This window comes from Apium graveolens, chromosome 2, assembly GCF_009905375.1.
Source record: "Apium graveolens cultivar Ventura chromosome 2, ASM990537v1, whole genome shotgun sequence".
Taxonomy (NCBI): Eukaryota; Viridiplantae; Streptophyta; class Magnoliopsida; order Apiales; family Apiaceae; genus Apium; species Apium graveolens.
The window spans coordinates 205,485,932-205,492,583 of record NC_133648.1 but is presented as its reverse complement, the minus strand read 5'-3'; the positions used below and the strand labels follow the sequence as shown (position 1 = coordinate 205,492,583).

The following is a 6,652-nucleotide window of genomic DNA, read 5'->3' as shown; positions in this document are numbered from 1 at the left end:
CCACCTGCAATTTGTTTTTTTTCCTTCTGCACGAGCCAAACTAACCTACATGTACAAGTTTTGTACACCTTCCCTCTTATTTAATTGCAGAACTAAACCCAAGGAAAATGGCAGCTACTTTGTCTAGCAAAATAATTAATCTGGCAGCCAACTCACTTAGAAATAATAAATTTATTTAAGTCAAATTTATAAAATAAATTTATTTAAATTGAGTTCATAAAATAAACTTATTCAAGTTTAAATAACAGACTCATTAAATTAAATTTATAAAATAAATTTACTAAATTAAATTTATAAAATAAATTTAAGTAAAATCAAATTAATAAAATAAATTTTTTAAGGATCCTGATTTCTATATCAATCAGTCAGCTCTAATACCAATTGTTAGGTCCCGAATTATCGTAGAAGGGGGGTTGAATATGATAATCACTAAATTAAAAATTCTTTCGAATCTTTAGCGGATATAAGATTTATTGCTCAGTTAGTGATTCTGTGTTCTTGAGGTGAATAGTGTTTGGTAAAATAAAACGAGGAACACAAGATATTCGGGGAAGTATATATTCATATATAAATCCTCGAGGGGTGTTGCTACACTCCGGTAAATAAATTAACCGGCTACAAATCAAGAACAACAATGTTCTTACTTCTACAAAGATATACAAATTAAATCATAAACAATAATCTAACTTTTGTTTGTCTAAGGATTTAATTACCGAGTAACGATTATAATACCCCTATGAATATACAAGAATTAAATCGGGCATTATAATGTTACTCCGGTGAGAAGAATAACGGATTTACAATATGCCCGAAGCTTCTCTGTATTTTCTTTGCTTCTAGTTTTATCTCCTCTCGTCGGAGAAGAAGATAAAAACTCAGAACAATACAACTTATATCTTCTGGTTCAGATGTATAGACTTTATATCAGTTAAAATATGTGGCTATGAATAAACCATATAAATTAATTAATAATTAATCAATAATATTGTGGTTGAGGTTTCTGTGGCGACCACAATAATACAAGCTCTGTGACAACCAAGAGTGAATTTTGCCTTAGAAAAATTCAACTCAATTCTCTATGGCGACCAAGGTGAACCTAGGGTGAATTTTCCTTAGAAAAAATTCAACCCATTTCTCTATGGCGATCAAGGTGAACCTAGGGTGAATCTGCCTTAGAAAAAATTCAACCCATTTCTCTATGGCAACCAAGGTGAACCTAGGGTGAATTTGTCTTAGAAAAAATTTAACCCATTTCTCTATGCCAAGGTGAACCTAGGGTGAATCTGCCTTAGAAAAAATTCAACCCATTTCTCTATGGCGACCAAGGTGAACCTAAGGTGAATTTGCCTTAGAAAAAATTCAACCCATTTCTCTATGGCGACCAAGGTGAACCTAAGGTGAATTTGCCTTAGAAAAAATTCAACCCATTTCTCTATGGTGACCAGAAGGATAAAAACTGCACTTGTGAAATTATTCTTGCTCTCATTTATTCCCTGATTATCACACTAAGTCAAGATCAGTTCCTGTACTGAAATATTGAACTATACATCCAGGATTTTTCTTCTGAAGATCAATATACTGATCAAGGTGACTCCTACTATAAGGTAGTGATCACTTTGATTTAGTTTCTTTAGAGCATTTCATTCCCTGATATGTTCAGCTGTATACCCTGCGCACCCCTTCTTGTACTTTTCCAGATAAACGTTCAATCCAAATATGTTCCTCAACTTAACAATTCTTCTATAAATAATACCCAGATTCCTTTCGCGAGCTGTTGACGCCTAGTGCGACTGGTCTGGTTCACAAACGACTAACCCCGATTCAGGTCTTTGTATTATAGCCTTGATTACATTGTTAAGCTTGCAACAACTTTATCGCTTCGAACACTGACTGTCAATAAACAAATGTACTTTCACTAAAATCCTTTCTAGTACTTTAGACAACGTCTTCATTACTACTACAATCTTGAATACTTCATTCAATGTTCTTCACTGACGCTTGAACATATAAATGAACTCCTTTGAGTGAGTATAACTTCAAGACTGCAGATGTCTTCTTTAACCTCTGTCTATACCATGTCTTCAATTTTTCAGATTCCTATGCTTCGAATACTGTCTATCTTCAATCAATGCCAATAACTGAAATCTTCCGGTGACTCTTGTACACTGAATCTTCATCATTTCTGAAACCCTGAAAGTCTTTAACCTTTATTCTTCACTGAGGCATTAACATATTAATGAGCTTCTTTTAGTGACCTGTAAATAGACTTCAAGCTTTCTTCTAATCTTTGATTCTTTGTATTTTCCTTGTTTTCATTTCTTCTGATTTCTTGTGTAGATGTAGTATTATTAACCTGCCCTATTATAGTGTTGTTCTAATGTTGAGTTATCACATAACTGTTCATACAGCTACGTAGTCTCACCAACAGACCCTCATCATGAATATTCATCAAGTCCTTGAACTTCTAGGAGTCCATATACTCGTCGATGAGAGTCTCCTTATCGCTCCTAAGCTTGACTAGCTCGGAATGAGCCTTGGACCACTTCTTGCCCTTATTCTTAAGTTTCTTGTCCAGAGTATCTGCCCTCTCCTTCCATTTCTTTATCTCTCTCTCAAATTCATCAGAGTTATCCTTCCAGGACTTGGCCTGATGGAGTGCCGCTTGGAAGAAGGTATTACTCTGCAACAGAAGGAGGAAAAGTTCAAATAAAGCCAATAACAAGAAAGGAATTGATGCAGATAATATTGAAGAGCTTTACAAGAAAGTTCAAGCAGCAATCTGTGTATGCTAAAAAGGGAATTGATGCAGATAATATTGAAGAGCTTTACAAGAAAGTTCATGCAGCAATCCGTATATGCTAAGAAGGGAATTGATGCAGATAATATTGAAGAGCTTTACAAGAAAGTTCATGCAGCAATCGGTGTGTGATAAGAAAAATATGTAAAGGAAGAATAAAAAGAGAAAATTACCGAAGCTTGAGCCTGGGAGCCCAAGTGTTCAATGGACTCAATGTCATTCCCCATAACAATCTTTGTGTAGTCCTGGGGAGTGATAGAGTGGAATGACCAATCCTTCACGTGTTTGGTGGACCCAACCACCGTGTCACCTCTTCTGAGGCCCCAATTGGGCCTGTAGGCGTGCCCCTTGATTGGGGGATCCACGCTCATCTCCCAAAGAAACCTCAAGGATGTGAGGCTTAAGAAAAGAATGTCCTTCAGGCTTGCGCCTCGGGTCTTTGCTGAGCTTGGCCCTCTTTTTGATGGCCCGATTCGCCTTCCTTGGGTCTGTTGAGGTTGTTAATGGCATCACATGCTGAAAAATAAACATTGGAGTCAATTAGTGATTAAAACATAATATGATATAAAAAAGGGAAAATGCAAGTAAAATTAGCCTTATCAGAGGCCTGAGAAAGGCCAACTTACTTGAGAGAAAACTCCTCTAGGAGAGTCAGGCATCTGTTTGGCCGTTATACGTAGTAAGGGCTTGATAAGCAACCTCCTCCTCGGCAGTTTGCCTAATGCTAGCCGGGCTACCATCAACTACCTTGCAAAAGGGCCTACAAAATAAGCTGGCACAATCGCCTCCAGCCCAGGTTAGCCTAAGAAACTCATCTCTCCACTTTGGGTTGTTCTCAACAATAGAGTTTCTATCAAAAATATGGGGACACTTGGGCCTTTGATGGATAAAAACCCATCCTGGTTGAGTTAAAGGACTATTATAAAATTGAAATTTTTTCCTAAAAAGGGAACTGAAAGGGGAAAATTATTCCTAAGGCACAATACTATAAAACATATGATATTCCTCCATGCATTTGAAGGGAGTTGACAGGGGTTTATTTGAACATCTGCGAGAAGACGAAGGATAAATTCATGAAAGGGGAACCTAAGGCTGAAAACTATGGCACCCCGGTAAATAAAAAGAGTATCCCCTTCCCAGTTGCAAGTTCTATCTCCTGGGGTGGCCGGAGTAATCCTAAGGTAAGGAGGAAGTTTATACAGGGAGTTATAACTCTCTATTTTACCATCAACTTCATGGAACGTGTTACCATGATTATAAGCATCTAACTCAGCAAGGGAAGGATATTCTAATAAGTGGCATTTATATCCACTTAGAATGCTTTGTAAAGGCTCGAATTGGTGTTTTGTACTCAAGTTATTTGTGTACTTGATGTGTTTTTGTAGTGATTTGTATTTCAGGGCATAATCGGAAGAAGGACTGGGAATTGCATGAAGCCTTGGTCGAGTGTGCAAAAGAAACGAGCATTTACAGTCAAGAAGAAAAGAAATATAAGTTTTTCCAGAAGCTCAGCGCGGCCGCGCTACACTTGGGAGCGGCCACGCTAGGTCGACTTTCCAGAATCCTGTTTCTAATAAAAGATTGATTTGTTGGAAATCTGGATTATTTGGGCTGGTATTTAAAGACCTTTTAAAGATGTTTTCATAACGGAGAGCAAGGAGATAACGGCGAGAAGACCTAATAGCACAAAGCAATGAAGGAGAAAAAGATCTAGTTTTTACTTGTGATTCTTTGCTTAAGTTGTAATATTGGATGCTTGTTTTCTCTATTTGTTTGAACCTAATACTCTTGGTAACGTACTTTGATATTTATTCAGTTATTTCAGACCTAGTTTATTATAGTTTATTTACCATGCTTTCATTGGAACTCATGGTGGCGATGAGTTCATTTATGAACTAATCGTTATCGTGGGTATCTAACGGATTTACTTATGGATTTCTATTGTTAATTGTTTCGATACCTTAGTGTGTGGTGATTGATTGATATCCTACTATTGGTTATACTTATTCGTCTTATGTGCATCGCGAACATATAAGATAGCGTGTTAATTTCTATTAAAGTGATAGAGAATATACAAATTTAGAAATTGCCATGCGAGCATAGGTTCATGTATTTGTATTCGTAGGTAATTTTAACCATCTTACTTGTCCTATATAATCACGATAGATAACTTGCTCATTAAACCTTCATGTTGTTAAACTCTATAGATATATAGGGTCTCAACCTATTTGATGTCTATTCAACTTCTATCTCTTTTATGGATGTCTGGTAGTAGGGTATTCATACAACGACAATTGGAGTTTACTAGTTTCGTGTTATCTGATTAGTTGTCATCACCATTGCATATTAAGGTTAAGATCAAAGACTTTGAATGAAGTATTAATGAAGTTAGAATCCCATGTTTGTCTCATATAAGTAATTCAACCTCAATTCTCTTAGTTAATGCTATTTAGTTTAATATTTTAGTGTAATCAAAACCCAATTTGTTATTTGTCTTAGCATTGAACGACAGCCATATCATTGTTGCATAAGTGCATAAATTGAACTTAACTTAAACCAGTCTCTGTGGGAATGAATTTGATTGATATCTTATACTACTTGCGAAAACGTATACTTGCATGTAATTTAGCGCATGTTTTTGTCCTAACAAGTTTTTGGCGCCACTGCCGGGGACTCGGTGTTAATTTTTAGTTATGTGCTTGACATCAATGGTCGTTAAAGTTCACTGACTCGGATATTTTACTTACTTGTTGCTTGTTTGTCTTTCAGGTACTCTAGAGAGGGTTTATGCTAATGTGTTCTCGATCTCGAAAGAGAACACTTGATAAAGCCGAGGAAGAAGTTGAAGTAGTTGATTAAGTTCTTGTAGAAGTTGAGAAAGTTGAAGAAGAAGCTATTATTGCAATGGGAGAACCAGTAGCGAATCCGAAAGCTTTGATGGATTACTCTCAACCAAAGATCAATGACATTCAGTCTAGCATTATCAGACCAGCCATCGTGGCTAATACTTTTGAAATCAAGGCTAGCACGATTCAGATGGTGCCGAATTCAGTCCAGTTTGGGGGTTCTCCAGAGGAAGATCCCAACATGCACATTAGAGATTTCATCGAGATCTGCGACACTTTCAAATTCAATAATGTTTCTGAAGATACTGTTAAGCTGAGGCTTTTCCCATTCTCTCTAAGGGATAAAGCTAAGTGTTGGTTGTATTCTCTACCACCAGGCTCTATTACTACTTGGGAAGATCTTGCTCATAAGTTTCTTACTAAATTCTTCCATATGGCAAAGACAGCTGCAATCAGGAATGCTCTTACTCAATTTGCGCAGCAATCGGGAGAATATTTATGTGAAGCTTGGGAGCGCTATAAGGAGATGCTTAGGAAGTGTCCTCATCAGGGGACGCCTGACTGGATGATTATCAATTGCTTTTATAATGGCTTGGGAGCACAGTCTAGACCCATGCTCGATGCAGCATCAAGTGGAGCCTTATGGGCTAAAAGCTACGATGAAGCTTATGAGTTGATTAAACTGATGGCTGCTAATGAGTACCAGAATCCTTCTCAGAGACTACCGCAAGGCAAGGTAGCAGGAATTCTGGAGGTGGATGCAGCCACTGCTATAGTTGCTCAGCTTAAGGCTTTAACGATGAAGGTGGATTCTTTGGCTAATTATGAAGTTAATTAGATTACAAGTGTCTGTGAACTTTGTGCTGGTGCACATGAAACGGAGCAGTGTGCTATTTCTAGTGAATCAGCTCAGTTCGTGAGCAACTTTCAGAGGTCGCAGCAACCAGTTCCAGCCACCTATCATCCCAACAACCGCAATCATCCTAACTTCAGCTAGATCAATAATCAT

The 6,652-nt window shown here is 37.3% G+C and overlaps 1 non-coding gene across 1 annotated transcript; it reads right to left on the bottom strand.

The window, feature by feature from the left end:
- Nucleotides 1-6,091: 6,091 nt before the first annotated feature.
- Nucleotides 6,092-6,198, bottom strand: LOC141709164 (small nucleolar RNA R71). The gene has a single exon (XR_012569754.1). It is a non-coding gene; the product is annotated as a small nucleolar RNA R71 (small nucleolar RNA).
- Between the last annotated feature and the right edge of the window lie 454 nt (nucleotides 6,199-6,652).